Below are 17535 nucleotides of genomic sequence, written 5' to 3' on the forward strand. Positions count from 1 at the left end.
ATGATGTAAAGTAGTTAATTTTGCATAAAATCGTTTGGCAGAATTACAATATATGTTCCTTTGTGCTAGCAACAACCTAACATCGTTTGTAAGATTATTCCTATCACAATCTCCATTTTTGATCTGCATTTCAAGTTTTTCTACTCTGATCCTCTTTATTTCTAATTCTCTCCTTGTCTCACCTAGTTGCATATTTATATTTTGAGCTTCAGTACTAGCAGACACAATAACATAATCAAAATAAGCCACAGTTTCATCAAATGAAACAATTTCAGCATCATAAGCAGATAAAGGAACCAAGCAAGTGAGAGAAGGAAGTCATTGTATTCATGTTGTAACGACCCAATTTTTACGTCCGGAAAATTTCATTTTTAAGATATTACTTTAGAAAACGTTGATAAATAAAACATCGTTTGATCACACCAACCCATCGAAATCATGTTCAAAACAAAGTCAACCATACATCATAAAAATATCAGAGTACAATCCCAGTGAATCTCATAAATGCGGAAACCGAAGAGTGTGTATGACGTGCCGCTACCGCGCCGGCTCCTTCCCCTTCGAAGCAGAGGTACCTGAAAATAAAACTGTAAACGTAAGCACAAAGCTTAGTGAGTTCCCCCAACGTACCACATACCATACAAACACATAACATATATACTGCCAGGCTATTCTGGGGTGCCTGACTACCCGGTACGGCCATTCTGGGGTGCCGACCTACCCGTGTCAAGCCATTCTGGGGTGCTGACCTACCCATGTCAAGCCATTCTGGGGTGCTGACTACCCATCGGCCCTAACAACCGATCCTCGGGGACTATTTCACCCCCTACCACTACGATCACATATAACATAACAAGCCAGCATGCAAACATATCATCACATACTGTCAGACGTATCTGGGGTGTCTGACTACCCTTTGGTCCTAACAACCAAACTCTACTACTATCACTTACCACATATCATGCTAGCATATAACATATCAGGTAATAACAAACTTAGATGATATCACAAAGACGATCATCTATCATACATCTCCTACTGGTGGGTCGGCATTGTGGCCTTAGACCCACCGCTACTGGAAGGTAACTCACCTCGAAGTAGCTGCTGAACTGATCGGGAACTGACTGACTGCTGCTGCTCCGGGAGTCCTCCGGCTCAAGGGAACTGTTGCAATGACACAAGGATGGCTGATCTCCTTCTCCTCTTCTTGATCTACACCTCTTGCTCTTCAAAACCTCCAAGGACACACCAAAAGCACCTCAAACTCTCAAGGAAACAAGGGAAAACGATGTAGAGGGAGTTCTGGGGGTGAATGGGGACGAGTTGGGACAGAAAGAGAGTTTAAATAGGGTGCAAACCCTTGAAACTTAGGGTTTCATCCCGCAGCGGTGACTCGCCGAGTCCAGGATATGGACTCGTCGAGTCGCCTACTTATAACGCGTCCTGAGTCTCGTCCCTACTCGGCGAGTCGGACCCTATGACTCGCCGAGTCCAAGGCTAAATTAGGGCAATGCTCAAATAAAATTCACATACCGGAAACCAGGTGCTACAAATCTCCCCCACTTATTTTAGACTTCGTCCTCGAAGTCTGCTGTCCGATCCTGAAACAGCTCAGGGTAGTGCTCCATCATCTCGTCTACCGGCTCCCAAGTCCACTCTGAACCCTTGCGGTGCCGCCATTGCACCTTCACTAGCTCCACCCTCTTGTTCCTTAAATCCTTCGACTTCCTGTCGAGGATTGCGACTGGGCGCTCGATGTAGTTCAGGCTGTCATCAACCTGAATATCCTCCAAAGGTACTACTGCAGAATCGTCCACTAGGCACTTCCGCAACTGCGAAACATGGAAAGTGCTGTGGATCTGGCTAAGCTCGGCTGGCAGATCCAGCCTATATGCTACCTTGCCCACCCGGGCTAAGACCCTGAACGGTCCGATGAATCGCGGGCCCAACTTGCCCCGCTTCCTGAATCGGATGACGCCTTTCCACGGCGACACCTTCAGGAGGACCATATCCCCGACCTGGAACTCTAAATCGGATCGACGCTTGTCGGCATAACTTTTCTGTCGACTCTGAGCAGTCTGAAGCCTGCTCCGGACCTGCTGTATCCTCTCAGTCGTCTTGAGCACCACTTCGGTGCTTCCCATAACCCTCTGGCCAACCTCACCCCAGCATATCGGGGTCCTACACCTCCGTCCGTACAACATCTCGAAGGGAGGGCGGTCGATACTCGCGTGATAGCTGTTGTTGTAGGAGAACTCAGCCAAAGGAAGATAGGTATCCCAGCTACCACCGAAATCCAGAACACACGCCCGCAACATGTCCTCCAAAGTCTGGATGGTCCGCTCACTCTGTCCATCAGTCTGCGGGTGAAAGGCGGTGCTGAAATGCAGACGAGTGCCCAACTCGTCATGGAATCTCTTCCAGAACCTGGAAGTAAAACGCACATCCCTGTCCGAGATCACCGATACTGGCACCCCATGCCGTGCCACAATCTCCCTGATATAGATGTCGGCCAATTTCTCGGCCGATATGCTCTCCGAAATCGGAATAAAGTGAGCGCTCTTGGTCAATCTATCCACGATGACCCAAATCGAATCCACTCCACGTGCGGTCCTGGGAAGCTTTGTGATAAAATCCATCGTGATATCTTCCCACTTCCACAGTGGAATGTCCAACGGCTGCATCTTGCCATGCGGCCTCTGATGTTCGGCCTTGACTTTCCTGCAGGTCAAGCACCGCTCGACGTACCATGCCACATCCCGCTTCATGCAGGGCCACCAATAGTCTGGACGAAGATCCCTATACATCTTCGTCGCCCCGGGATGAATAGAGAATCGGGACTTGTGCGCCTCCTCCATCAAAATCTGGCGCACGCCCCCGTGATACGGCACCCACACCCTACGGTGTAGTGTCAATAACCCTCGGCTATCGTAATCGAAGGAGGAGACCTGACCTACTACGCGCTCGCTCTTCCGATGCTCCTCCTTGATAGCCTCCCGTTGAGCTTCCCGAATCTGCTCCAACAGGGGAGTCACCACAGTCATCCTCAAACAGGCGTCCCTGATCGGCGCCGCCTTGCGGCTAAGCGCATCGGCCACCACATTGGCCTTTCCCGGGTGGTAAAGGATCTCGCAATCATAATCCTTCACCACATCCAACCACCGACGCTGCCTCATGTTCAGATTCGGCTGGTCCATGAGGTACCTCAAGCTCTTGTGGTCCGTGTAGATGGTACACCGAACCCCATAGAGGTAATGTCGCCAAATCTTGAGGGCAAATACCACCGCCCCCAACTCCAAATCGTGCGTCGGGTAGTTCGCCTCGTGAGGCTTGAGCTGCCTCGAAGCGTAAGCAATGACATGCCCCCTTTGCATCAGTACCGCGCCCAACCCAGAAATGGACGCATCGCAATAAACCACGAAATCCTCTACGCCCTCTGGCAGGGCTAAGATCGGCGCCTCACACAATCTCTGTCTCAGCGTCTCAAATGCAGCCTGCTGCTCGGGTCCCCACCGAAAGACCACGGCTTTCTTCGTCAGCCGCGTCAGGGGCACGGCTATCTTGGAGAAATCCTGGATAAATCTCCGATAGTAGCCTGCCAATCCTAGGAAGCTCCGAATCTCAGATGGGGACTTCGGAACCTCCCATCTCATCACGGCCTCGACCTTGGCCGGATCGACCAGAATCCCGTTCTGGTTGACGAGGTGCCCCAGAAATTGCACCTCGCGCAACCAAAACTCACACTTGGAGAACTTGGCATACAAGCTCTCCCTCCTCAGGGTCTCTAACACCTCTCTCAAATGCTCCTCATGTTCCTCCCGGGTCTTGGAATAAACCAAGATATCATCGATAAAGACTATCACAGACCGGTCCAGCATCGGTCTGCATACACGGTTCATGAGGTCCATGAACGCGGCAGGAGCATTGGTGAGCCCAAACGGCATCACCACAAACTCGTAATGGCCATAGCGCGTCCGAAACGCGGTCTTCTGCATATCCTCCTCCCTGACCCTCATCTGATGATAACCTGAACGCAAATCAATCTTGGAGAACCAAGATGCGCCCTGAAGCTGGTCAAAGAGGTCATCAATCCTCGGAAGCGGGTAACGGTTCTTCACCGTTACCTTGTTCAGCTCCCGATAATCTATACACATCCGATGCGACCCATCCTTCTTCTTCACAAACAGAATTGGGGCTCCCCAGGGCGAACTGCTCGGCCGAATAAATCCCTTGTCCAGCAGCTCCTGCAGCTGCGTAGACAACTCCTGCATCTCGGGAGGAGCCAACCGATACGGTGCTTTGGCTATCGGAGCCGCACCGGGAACGAGGTCAATCCTGAACTCCACCTGTCGCTCCGGAGGTATCCCAGGTAGTTCCTCCGGAAAAACATCAGCAAAATCTCGAACCACCGGGACCTCGCTCACGGTCGCCTTACCCGCCTCCCGGGTGTCCATCACGTACGCGACATAACCCGCGCATCCCTGCTGGAGGTAGCGCCTAGCCCTCGCTGCTGAACACACAGTGGGTCCACACTGCGGCCGCTCTCCATGAATCACTAACTCTCCCCCGCTTGGGGTCTTGACTCGCACTAGCTGCTGTGCGCAATCTATCACTGCCCCATTAGGGCTCAGCCAATCCATACCAATAATCACCTTGTTCCCACGCAATGGAATGGGAACCAAGTCTACCAGGTAACACTCCTCAAACAGTCGCAGGACACAATCTCGAAACACCATCGATGCTCGCACCGATCGATCATCGGCAATCTCTACCTCTAACGGGCAATCTAACTCGCCTGAGGTCTCATGAAATCTCTTGCTAAGAGCAAGAGAAACGAACGATCGGGATGCACCCGAGTCGAACAATACCTGAACCGGGACGCCGTTCACATGGAACGATCCTAATACACATATATACACACGGAGCACATATCAATATCATAACAACGTAAAATAAAAGATAGAAGGAAGGAATCATACCCGTCACCACATCGGGCGCGGCGCGTGCCTCCTCGGCAGTCAACTGAAATGCCCGACTCCTCACCACTGGAGCCTCTGCCTTGCCCTGACGGCCATCCGTGATCCGCAGGGTCGCTGGAGCTGGCGCCTTCACTGGCGCTGAAGCTGTCAACATGGGGCAATTGGCCTTCTTGTGGCCCCTCTGGTTACAGTGGAAACACAGCAACTCCGATGTCTGAATAACGGTCGCAGGAGCAGTGCAATCCCTGCTGATATGCCCAACCTTGCCGCACTTGTAGCAGCCTGACGAACCCATCCTGCACGCCCCCTCGTGCGGCCTGCCGCACCTCCTGCAGCGGCTCGGTCCCGACTGGCCTTTCGGCCTCCCATCTGATCCCTTGGGCTTCTTCCCCGAAGCCCCCGATGACTGACCATCCTCAAGTCTCCGTTTCCGGATGTGCTCCAAATCTATCTCCCTCTCCCTAGCCCTGGCAATCATGGAGTCCAGGGTAGGGCAAGCCGAAAAGCTAACATGCTCCCGAATGTCAGCTCGTAGCATATCGTGGTAACGAGTCCTCCTCATATCCTCGTCACCTGCATACTGGGGCACCAATAAAGCCCTCTCCCGAAACTTGGCGGTGATCTCCGCCACGGTCTCTGTCGTCTGTCTCATGTCTAAGAACTCCCTGGCCAGCTGCTGAAGCTCGACCGCTGGCGCAAACTCCGCCCTGAACCTATCCACAAAGTCCGACCAGGTCATGGCCTCGATAGCCGAGGCTCCCATCGAGTCACCCACTGACTCCCACCAATCTCGTGCCCGGTCCCGCAAACACCCTGCTGCGTACCTCACCTTCGACCCCTCAGGGCAGAAGCTGATCAACTGGGCGGACTCGATATCCGCAATCCACCGCCTGGCGACAATGGGGTCCTTCACCCCATGGAAATCCGGCGCACCACTGCTCCTGAAGTCCTTGAAGGACAGTGTGCGAGATCCTGACTGGCTGGAGGCCAAGTCGCTCCTGAATGCCCGTAGGCGATCCTCCATCAACTCCATGATCCCTTCCTTGATCGACCCAAAGATGATGGGGGTCGACTCAAGGATGCCCCTAGTGATCTCCGACGCGATGAACTCACGTAGCCTCTCCTCAATCGGCTCGGTGCCAGATCCCGAACCTGACCCCTCTCCTGACCCGCCATCTGTCGATCTCGGTCGAAGTACCACCATTCTGCAAAACATCAATATAATCATTAGTGGTACTGCTACTTTCTGAGGGATCTCAACTACTTACAGGTTCCTTGGTCTCGTCTTGGCCTTCCTCGGCTCGGGTACGGATCCTCTGCTTTCAGTAGTACGGGCCCATACTACCTTCCACATCTATCCGTACCTTCTCCGAGGAATTCCTCGACTCTACCATCTCCCCTTTACTACTGCTACTCTCTGCTAGTCTCATCCTGGGTTTGCCCTAGGGGAAAAACCCAAGTTCAACACAACCGGTCCTCAGCTGCTGTAGGTCTCCTCATAATGCCAGTTAGCCACCACCTAAACACCATCACATGTAATGAGGATCAGATAATCCTTCAAGTAGAAGATCCGTCCCTACAACGGTTGGACTCAAACAAGAGCTGCGCAGTAGGGCCAGTTCCAATACTTTGGGATTATTCAACCCTGATTACATGTGGTGTGACGTGTTTACCTAGTGGCTCACTCCCATTACTCAGAATCCCACCGAGCACGAAGCAAGCAGCATTCAGATAAGGAAAATCAGACTCAAGCCAAAACTGTTCTTAGAACAAGAAATGACACTTAACATAGGATGCTAAGCTCATACTATCAGGCATAACCTAAACAGGCTACCCTACTGCTGTCTACTCCATTCTAGCATGCACTATTCGATAAGCTGTAACAAATAAACAGGCACATAAGGCATCACTCCTAGATCCTTAGCCTATACTAGCATGCAATGTTCATAAAGCTGATAAACATAATATAAACTTGTATGGGTACTTTGGGGAATACTTACTTGAGCTCGGCTGGTCGCGCACGTCACACTCTTTACTCTTTCTTATGACTCTCTTCCGGGTTTTAAAAACAATTTCTTTTAGAAAAAATCTTTTAATCCCTCGATTTGAGTCCAAACACTCCCGAAGGTGTGTCCGAATCCCTCAAACCAGGGCTCTGATACCAACTTGTAACGACCCAATTTTTACGTCCGGAAAATTTCATTTTTAAGATATTACTTTAGAAAACGTTGATAAATAAAACATCGTTTGATCACACCAACCCATCGAAATCATGTTCAAAACAAAGTCAACCATACATCATAAAAATATCAGAGTACAATCCCAGTGAATCTCATAAATGCGGAAACCGAAGAGTGTGTATGACGTGCCGCTACCGCGCCGGCTCCTTCCCCTTCGAAGCAGAGGTACCTGAAAATAAAACTGTAAACGTAAGCACAAAGCTTAGTGAGTTCCCCCAACGTACCACATACCATACAAACACATAACATATATACTGCCAGGCTATTCTGGGGTGCCTGACTACCCGGTACGGCCATTCTGGGGTGCCGACCTACCCGTGTCAAGCCATTCTGGGGTGCTGACCTACCCATGTCAAGCCATTCTGGGGTGCTGACTACCCATCGGCCCTAACAACCGATCCTCGGGGACTATTTCACCCCCTACCACTACGATCACATATAACATAACAAGCCAGCATGCAAACATATCATCACATACTGTCAGACGTATCTGGGGTGTCTGACTACCCTTTGGTCCTAACAACCAAACTCTACTACTATCACTTACCACATATCATGCTAGCATATAACATATCAGGTAATAACAAACTTAGATGATATCACAAAGACGATCATCTATCATACATCTCCTACTGGTGGGTCGGCATTGTGGCCTTAGACCCACCGCTACTGGAAGGTAACTCACCTCGAAGTAGCTGCTGAACTGATCGGGAACTGACTGACTGCTGCTGCTCCGGGAGTCCTCCGGCTCAAGGGAACTGTTGCAATGACACAAGGATGGCTGATCTCCTTCTCCTCTTCTTGATCTACACCTCTTGCTCTTCAAAACCTCCAAGGACACACCAAAAGCACCTCAAACTCTCAAGGAAACAAGGGAAAACGATGTAGAGGGAGTTCTGGGGGTGAATGGGGACGAGTTGGGACAGAAAGAGAGTTTAAATAGGGTGCAAACCCTTGAAACTTAGGGTTTCATCCCGCAGCGGTGACTCGCCGAGTCCAGGATATGGACTCGTCGAGTCGCCTACTTATAACGCGTCCTGAGTCTCGTCCCTACTCGGCGAGTCGGACCCTATGACTCGCCGAGTCCAAGGCTAAATTAGGGCAATGCTCAAATAAAATTCACATACCGGAAACCAGGTGCTACAAATGAAAGTGGGTTAGATCTGATCCCACATCGGCTGGGAAGGAGAACTAAGCATTCCTTATAAGGGGTGTGGATACCTTCCCTAACACAACGCGTTTTAAAGCCGTGAGGGCAGCAGATCCCATAAGAACTCTGCAGTTAAGCGTGCTCGGGCGGGAGTAGTACCAGGATGGGTGACCCCCTGGGAAGTCCTCGTGCCGAGTGGCCCAAAGCGGACAATATTGTGATACGTGCCAAAGGGGGATGTTACAAATGGTATCAGAGCTAGGGCACGGGTCGATGTGTTCGACGGGGACGTCGAACCCTATAATGGGGGGTGAAAGTGGGTTAGATCTGATCCCACATCGGCTGGGAAGGAGAACTAAGCATTCCTTATAAGGGGTGTGGATACCTTCCCTAACACAACGCGTTTTAAAGCCGTGAGGGCAGCAGATCCCATAAGAACTCTGCAGTTAAGCGTGCTCGGGCGGGAGTAGTACCAGGATGGGTGACCCCCTGGGAAGTCCTCGTGCCGAGTGGCCCAAAGCGGACAATGGTGAAAGTGGGTTAGATCTGATCCCACATCGGCTAGGAAGGAGAACGAAACATTTCCTTATAAAGGGGTGTGGATACCTTCCTTGTCACAACGCGTTTTAAAGCCGTGAGGGCAGCAGATCCCATAAGAACTCTGCAGTTAAGCGTGCTCGGGCGGGAGTAGTACCAGGATGGGTGACCCCCTGGGAAGTCCTCGTGCCGAGTGGCCCAAAGCGGACAATATTGTGATACGTGCCAGAGGGGGGTGTTACAAATGGTATCAGAGCCAGGGCACGGGTCGATGTGTTCGACGGGGACCGTCGAACCCTATAATGGGGGGTGAAAGTGGGTTAGATCTGATCCCACATCGGCTAGGAAGGAGAACGAAACATTTCCTTATAAAGGGGTGTGGATACCTTCCTTGTCACAACGCGTTTTAAAGCCGTGAGGGCAGCAGATCCCATAAGAACTCTGCAGTTAAGCGTGCTCGGGCGGGAGTAGTACCAGGATGGGTGACCCCCTGGGAAGTCCTCGTGCCGAGTGGCCCAAAGCGGACAATATTGTGATACGTGCCAGAGGGGGGTGTTACACATGTGTAGGATGTCTCATTTCCTCGTCATTAGATCCTGAAAACCAGATCTGATACGTACCACTCTCTTCATTATCAGTTTCACCTTTCGCAACCTAAGATACTCCTTTGGTCTTAGCACGTATCTCTTCAATCTTTTCAGAATAGTATGCTTCATCTTTAACTTTTTCCTTCTTCTCTTCTTTCTTTCGCAACATGCAATCGACTGCAAAGTGATTCGCACCATTGCAGTAGTGACAGTAAATTCCTAAGTCACCTTTCAGCTTCTTGACTTCTTTCGCGTCTTTTTGTTTCTCATCAGCTTTCTCCAATTTCTTCCTCTCCTCTCCTCCAGTTTTTGTGACTGCACTCTTCACATCACTAGCCATTCCTTTTGTATTAAAAGGCTTTTTGAAAAACTTCTTAACTCTGCTGTTTGAATAGAATGCCACAGCTTCATCATCAGAGTTCATCAAAAATCCTTCATCATCTGAACCATCTTTTTCATTATCATCAACTTCTGATACCTTTGAAACAAGAGCCAAAGGACCTCCAATACTCTGTTTTTATTCTTCATACATTTCTGAAACTTCATTTTCATGTGTTTTCAGCTGATTGTAGAGATCATTCAAATGAGTTGTATCAAAACTCTATTGATTCTTAATCATCATGCTCACACTTCGCCATTCCTTGCGAAGACCCATAATGAAAGTTAAATTGAACTCCATGAGAGACCTAGTGATTCCATACCTATTGCAGCGAAACATAAGCTCATTCAGACGATCATAGTAATTTTCAAGAGTTTCAGCATTCTTTTGTCTGAATTCTTTCAGTTCAACTAGACATTGCTTCACAGAACTGATCTTCGTCTTTTCGCTACCTTGATACTTCTCTTTTAGAGTGTTCCAGATCTCCTTTGCTGTTTTACAACTACGAATGTAATTATAAACCATAGGAGGAAGAGCACCTCTTAGTTCCCTCATGCACCTCTTTTCATTATTCTTCAACCGTTTTTCTTGATCAGCAACTTCAGCAGATGCAGCAGATGGACCAATTGGTTTAACATTAGCAGGAGCTTGCACTGTTCCATTGATACAATTCAAAAGTTCTTCATCAATTCCATTTAAGTAATCTTCCATTCTATCAGCCCACTGATCATAGTATTCTGGAATTAACATCGGAATTTTGGTTGAGGAACCAAGCAAGTGAGAGAAGGAAGTCATTGTATTCATGTTGAAGTTCGCCATTGATGAACACATAAATTTTCAGAAAGCTTGAAAAACTTGATGAACTTGAGAATTGATCAATTGAATTGATCACAAATCACTGATCGATTACTCGACTAAACAATTCAAAGACAGAATCAATTCAAATCTGGAAGATGGGATACGAGGGTACCTACCCTCCCACAGTGAAAAAGCTCTTGCCTCCTTACTGGCGATTCCTGGAACACGTGTTTGTGAGCTGCATCTCAGGCAGGAGATCAGGAGCTGATGAAATCTCTTTCAGGAACACAGGGTTGATTGTCTCTTTGGCTGCTGGCATAAAATCCAACTTCTCAAAGTATATACTTGATGAGTTCCTGGTGAACATAAATGCCATGACCTGGGGAACCAGAGATGCATTTTTGTTATATCCGAGGTTTATTCAAGTGTTCATCAACAATAAATTCCCAGAGATGGTCAAGGATGGTGACATGCTGGATATAAAATCCTTGGGTCCTCACATTGTTTGTCTTATTAAACAAAATCGGAAAGGCAAGGTCGTTTTTCAAGGATTACATCCTTTAGTGAAGTTCGGGAAATTTGCTGAGCTTGATGAAACTTCCGAGTCTCATGGAACATCTGATAAAGCATTATCCGAGCCCACTTCCTCTAAAAGGATTGTTTCTGAAGATATCATCACGGTTTTAGATAATAATGACGACAAAACTCCAGCTGCAAATGCCCAAGTTGCTGAGGAACACGAATTACAGTTTGTACAGGTTCAAAGGGATTACAATGAGGGGTCGGGGACTGAGACTGAGTTGTACGAAGATCTCGACCTCACAGGATTTGATAATGATGAAATTCCATTGAACTTCGGTAGCAATGAAGATTTTATGATCGGAGAAAGCCTCGAAAAGTTGCTTGATAATGTCGATGAAGTTGCCCATACTGTAACAGAGACAAGGGAGGAAGAAGATGTTCTGGAAGCCACACCTCCTCCTACCAATCCATTGGTGAAAATAGCAATTCCTATGGTGACAGTATCAGGGATTCCTCCCCTTGATGTTGTCTTACCTTCATCCGAGCCAGTGGAAAGTGATCACACCACTACACAAGCCTCTCCTCCTCTAAGCAAAAGACGCAGACTCATCATTAGACTGGCAACTCAAAGTGTTACAGCTCCACCAACAACCACACCTGTCATAGTCTCAACTGAACCCTTCAGTGAAGGTCCTAGTACCTTCTATGAAGCTGGTGGCTCTTCACTCCCAACGGGTTTCTCTCCTCCCAGGCCAGAGGATGATGCTGCCTCGGTTAGGCTAGCTAGGCTCTTGGCAGAAGAACAATTTTCTACGCCACCCCCACGTGGCAAAGGAATTTTTATTGGGGGTGAAAACTCAGGAGAAGAGATTCCCTCGCTTCTTGGACTCCAGAAACAGATCGACGCTCTGAATCAGAAGAATGTTGATCTTAATCAGAGAAATATTGAGCTGGATATCAAGGTCGCAGACCTTCAAACCGAAAACACAAAGCTCAATATTCAAGTGGCCGAACTTAATGAAGATAAGGTTCTGAAGACAAAGCAGATTACTGATCTTCAGACACATTTTGGCCTGTTGACCGCCAACTACTACGATTTGAAGAAAAAGCTGGAAGATAAACTTGGCGATGAATTCAAGTCATCTGTTGACGAGCCACAGATTTATCTTCCCAACCAAGATGCTCCCATTGTGCCTCAACCTACCAGAACCACCATCATCGTGGACCATTTTGAAAAGGAACCGGCTCAAGCTCCAAGTGCAGCAGCATTAAAACACGCCAAATTGGACAAGTCTACTGACAAAGGTCAATTGTTATTCAAAAGAAGCATGGATTATAAGGCACCCTGGGATAAACCACAGATCACCATTACGGATCTGGGAGTGCATCGTTTCAGAGACATCTATGGTGATAGGTCAGGAATCATCTCGAGGGGATTCCATGACACCATGAATATGTTTATGGTGAGGAGAAAGAGCGGAAATAAAGAACTATACAAAGATGCTCACGACTTTCATTCTTTTACTAAGATTGATCTTATTGAGTTGTCCAAAGCTCCTTTCTCAAAGAGTCAGTTCAAATCCTTTTTGGAAGATCAAGTGGCCAAGGGCTTCCCGTCAATGAAGACTGCAGAGTGTTTTGTAAAGGTTCACTCAAAAGTCATTGATCCCAAAACAATTCAGCCACTTCGGTCAGTGATGTGGCCAGCTACTGCTCAAGTTAAGCACGTTCCTATTCTTCAAAATTATCCAGATGGTTCTCTCGCATCCATGCAATATTGGGTGTATGACGAATCCACAGATGTTGTTGTCATCAAGCTTAAGGAAGATTACATCCGTCTGTATGACAAAAGGGATTTGCTTCAATTTGGCAAGCGGGACATACATCATCTCGCTGCTCATCAGATTGTGGTGGCTGAAGATCTCTTTGAGCCCACCGTAAAAGAATACACTTCGATGGTGGCTGCAATTATAGAGAAGAAAATGTGGAACGGAGCGATGGGAAGGTCCGATGTACTGGTGGTCGACAAGAGCTAAGTCCAAGCTAGCACCAAACCAAGGGGGAGATTGAAGAGTCTAGTTAATGGTTTGGTCTAGGCTTTCAGTGTATTTTGTTTGGCATGAGTCTGTAAGACAGTTTATGAGTTGTTTATTCATTTTTGGCCATTTTGTGTGTTCACGACCGTAAACTCCGTTTACGGTCGCAAACACAGCTTGCGGTCTAGTCGAGTATAAATAGTGGAGGAGTAGGTCTTTTGTGGTTGTTGATGCCATAGAGATCACAGAGCAGTCCATCGAGTTGTACCTGGCGATTTATTGAATATAAACGTGTACAAGCTCGGTTTCTTTTCATCTTGTTCTTATTCTAAGATTGTTTGTTGCTTGATTGCTGGTAAAGATCCTTAGTTGGACCTTATAGAGAGAGAGAGAGAGAGAGAGAGAGAGAGAGTTGGATCCCGCTCCCATCAAGGCAACAATTTCAGAAGAGATTCAAGTTAGGAACACGATGAGCTGATTCGTTTTCAGCTGCGCCACCATGTTTTCGGGCATGTGTTACACCTCCTTCGAGCAGTAGCTAATGATGGTATGAGAGATTAAGGCACATATGTATAGTTTACGGTGAAGCTGGGTCACCCAGTAGGTTCCTTCATTTTCAACGAGCTTCATTGAGGGATGAGTGGCCGAAGGTGGAGGTCAACCATCAGAATCAATTGGAGATGCCTGCTCACTTTTTCTTCACGCGCCTAGACTCTTTCAAGGTATATTTGACCTTTTGACTTTACCACTTATTTGGATGCTAGGTTTTAGCCTTTTAGCCATTCCACATTGGATAAATTTTGATGTTGGTCCATCTACGACTAAATTAAATCAAGTGTTTGGTAATTATTTGAATTCGTTATTAAAATACTAAATTAAATCAAGTGTTTGGTAATCACCTAAATGGGTTATTCAAATACTAATTAATTAAACGTAGATGTGGTATTGAATTCTAACTAGAAAAGTTTCCCATACATTGCATGGGTCGGTGGGTTTTCATGGATTGGAGGGTTTGGATTTGTGTTTGTGTTGCTAGTTAAAAACTTCTTACGTCTCTTTTAGAAGATTATAAATGGAAATACGAAAAAATGCAACAAATAGCAAATTAGCAATGTACTTTGTTTTTGGTAAAAAAAATGAAATGAATTGCGAAAAGCAAAAACAAAAAGTTGGAAATTCAAAGACCAATCAAAACAAATTGCAATATATATATATATATATATATATATATATATATATATATATATATATATATATATATATATATATATGTATATATATATATATATATATATATATATATATATATATATATATATAGTACATTACTAATTTAGTGCATTTTAAACAAAAAAAAATGGGAATTGCACCTAATGGCAATAACACCATTGCTAGTTGAAATTGGAAGAACTTAAAGAACCGTAGCCTCCAGGCCCTCCACATCCTTTTCCCCTCAATTCCCAGCTGCAAGGGTAAAAATGTCTACATATATGTTTATATAAGCACAACCTGTGGCATTGTAGATATATATAATCAATAACACCAAAAACTTAATAAATTGCATCAGAATGCAAAAGAAAAATAAATAAAAAATTAAATAAATAAAGGCTATGCCATTTTCTCTTATTCTTTACCAGTTTCATCGTTGCCAAATCATGGTGAAGATCAAAATCCCCCGCTACAAAAAACCATTATAACCAACAAATAGAGTTGTTTCATCATTTTGTTTGGTGGGTCAGAAGAGAAGATAAAAAAATGTTATACTTTTAAAGAATGATACTCTAAATGATATGTTGTAAGATATCTCAAAACACGTGGCTTTCAAAATAACTTTTTTACATCAGGGTAAAACTCTTTGGTTTGTCCACACCTTTTATTCTTCTCTTCTACGGTCCGTGTATCAGGTAGGAAAAAAGAATCTCTGCTTTTTTCCGCATGATTTACACATAGAAGAAGATCCATATCAAGATAAAACTCTTGAGTTTCCTATATCAGATTGCAGTTACTTCTAGTTCTCCAAAGTCTTGCTGATTGTCCTTAGGGTGTGAATTCATGATCTTCATTTCTATGAGAAATATCTAGCTCAAGAAATAAGTCTATGTGGTATAGTTAAGGTCATGTTCTTTCATATTTTAGAAGGAACCAAACCAATGCAAACCATGAATCATAGAGTAATTTTATAATGAAGAGGCCAAACAATGGTTACCAAAAGATTGTGCCTCATCAACTGATTTTCACAAGAAAACTCCTTAACTTCTTAAGAATATCAGATGAAAACATATATTTATTTTCAACAGACCAAATAATGGTTACCACCAAACTATAAGTTTTTTACGAAAATTGTGCGGTTGTGGAACATCCTCGTCGCCAATTCTTATGTCTGCGACATCATCTTCTTTTGACAATTATCAATGAAATAATCATAAGACAACAATACAACAATTTCAAAAATCAAGATACATGAAGAGCTTTTTGAATAACGTAGGAATGTGATAGGTCCATTAGGAAAAAAGGGGAAATCAGTTATAAAATTACAATGTCTTTACCAATTTTGACCAAGCGAAACACGCTTTAAGCACCAATTAAGCAGTACTCTATGTAAAACAACAATAGTCATCTATTTCATGGAATCAATTAACTGTTTTGTATTTTGTAATCATGTTGTGCTCTGTATGTTGTTATGTTAAGCTTTGGCTCAATCATAAGTCATTTTTTCTGACAATTAATGTCCATGACAACATAGCTATTAATCTTGTGATGGTGCGAATGCCTAGTTGTCCATTTCTCATTCTACTCTATAAAACAGGCCCAAAGAAAAGAATATAAAAATATAGTTTTGGTAAGTGGTACCTCAGCCTTTCTTGTTATTTATTAAAGGAGAATAAAGATGATAAAATCGATCTATATTGGTTGAAATCTCTTGCTTCCTACTTGATGTATTCTGTAGAACACAATAAAATCGTTCTTTTAGTGGAAAACAATAAAACTTGAGTGCCATTATTGAATTGATTTTGGTAAAATTGGCTATAAATAGAAAATAATATTTATTGAATTGAATATTTGAGCATCAATTTAGAAATATATATATATATATATATATATATATATATATATATATATATATATATATATATGAGTAATTATGCAATAACAATTTTCACATTTCTACTTAGTTATTGAGATATGAATCTTATTGAAACAACCAAAAGAAGTAACTACATGTTTCAATAGTGCACATGGAATATGTTTCTGCTTTAACTTCTATAAATATCAAAATTTTAAACTTTTTAGGTATGTGGATTTCTACAAGTGTCGAAGTTGGTGCTTGGATTTTGAGCTTTGATTCCGCAATTGTAATGTGTAATTTTCAAGTCATAAAGTATACATATGTAAGGTAAAGATTAAGGCATATAATCATAAGATCATCAAGGACCCAAGTGTAATTGGACCCTAGAAGGAGAAATCGGGTACGAAATCTTCACACATAGACAAGAACAGAAAAACCCTACACTAGGTAAACTATGAAATTGGAACCAATAAGCATACCTTGAAGCCGAATATCGTGTTCCACTGGGAAACTGATTAACACCGAATTAATTGAAGAGGTTCCCACTTTAGGTGGAGAAGAGATAGAGAAGAAGTCATCGATTAGGCCTTTGTAGAAGACGGGAGCGGGGGAGCGACGGTAAAACCAAACAACATTGATTGATTGGGGCATAAACACGATGATAGTGGGGGAACAGTAGGGACGAAATTGGCCCGCTTTTGGTGACTGTACAACCCATCAATAACAGCACTAAATAAAATCAATAGAAATTATAGGTATATCAACGATGGAGGAATTGAGATTGGACACATCATCTGATGGTAGAAGATTACCTTGACAGCATCAGTAGATATCTGAATGATGGTGGTGGAGAGTGACGATGCATATGGCAGTAGACTTCACCTGCGAATCTAAATGGTGGTGGCATCCTCTGCACTTGCTGCAACAGCACCATACGCACCTTTGCACTTCATCATCACCGACTACGGGGTGTTTGGCTTAACTTTTCACAGCCATAAAAGTCCTTTTTTAAAAAGAAAAAAACAAAAGATGTTTGGAAAAAAAATTAAAAGTTACTTTTGGAGTTTTTATACAATGAAAATGAACTTTTTGGAAAAGTCAGGACATCCTAATTCTTTGTAACTTTTCCAAAAAGGACTTTTGGCTGTGAAAAGTTAAGCCAAACACCCCCTACATGTACATCAGAAAAACACAAAGGTTAACCATATCAATGAAAAGACTTGGGAGATGAAAGAAAATA

The 17535-nt window shown here is 44.8% G+C and overlaps 1 long non-coding RNA gene across 1 annotated transcript; it reads right to left on the reverse strand.

The window, feature by feature from the left end:
- Window positions 1–14533: 14533 nt before the first annotated feature.
- Window positions 14534–17265, reverse strand: LOC111912060 (uncharacterized). Its single transcript, XR_002857060.3, has 4 exons — window positions 17108–17265; window positions 16775–17024; window positions 14863–16169; window positions 14534–14737 (listed from the first exon to the last, which is right to left on the reverse strand). It is a non-coding gene; the product is annotated as an uncharacterized LOC111912060 (long non-coding RNA).
- Between the last annotated feature and the right edge of the window lie 270 nt (window positions 17266–17535).

Source organism: Lactuca sativa, chromosome 6 (genome assembly GCF_002870075.4).
Source record: "Lactuca sativa cultivar Salinas chromosome 6, Lsat_Salinas_v11, whole genome shotgun sequence".
Classification (NCBI taxonomy): Eukaryota; Viridiplantae; Streptophyta; class Magnoliopsida; order Asterales; family Asteraceae; genus Lactuca; species Lactuca sativa.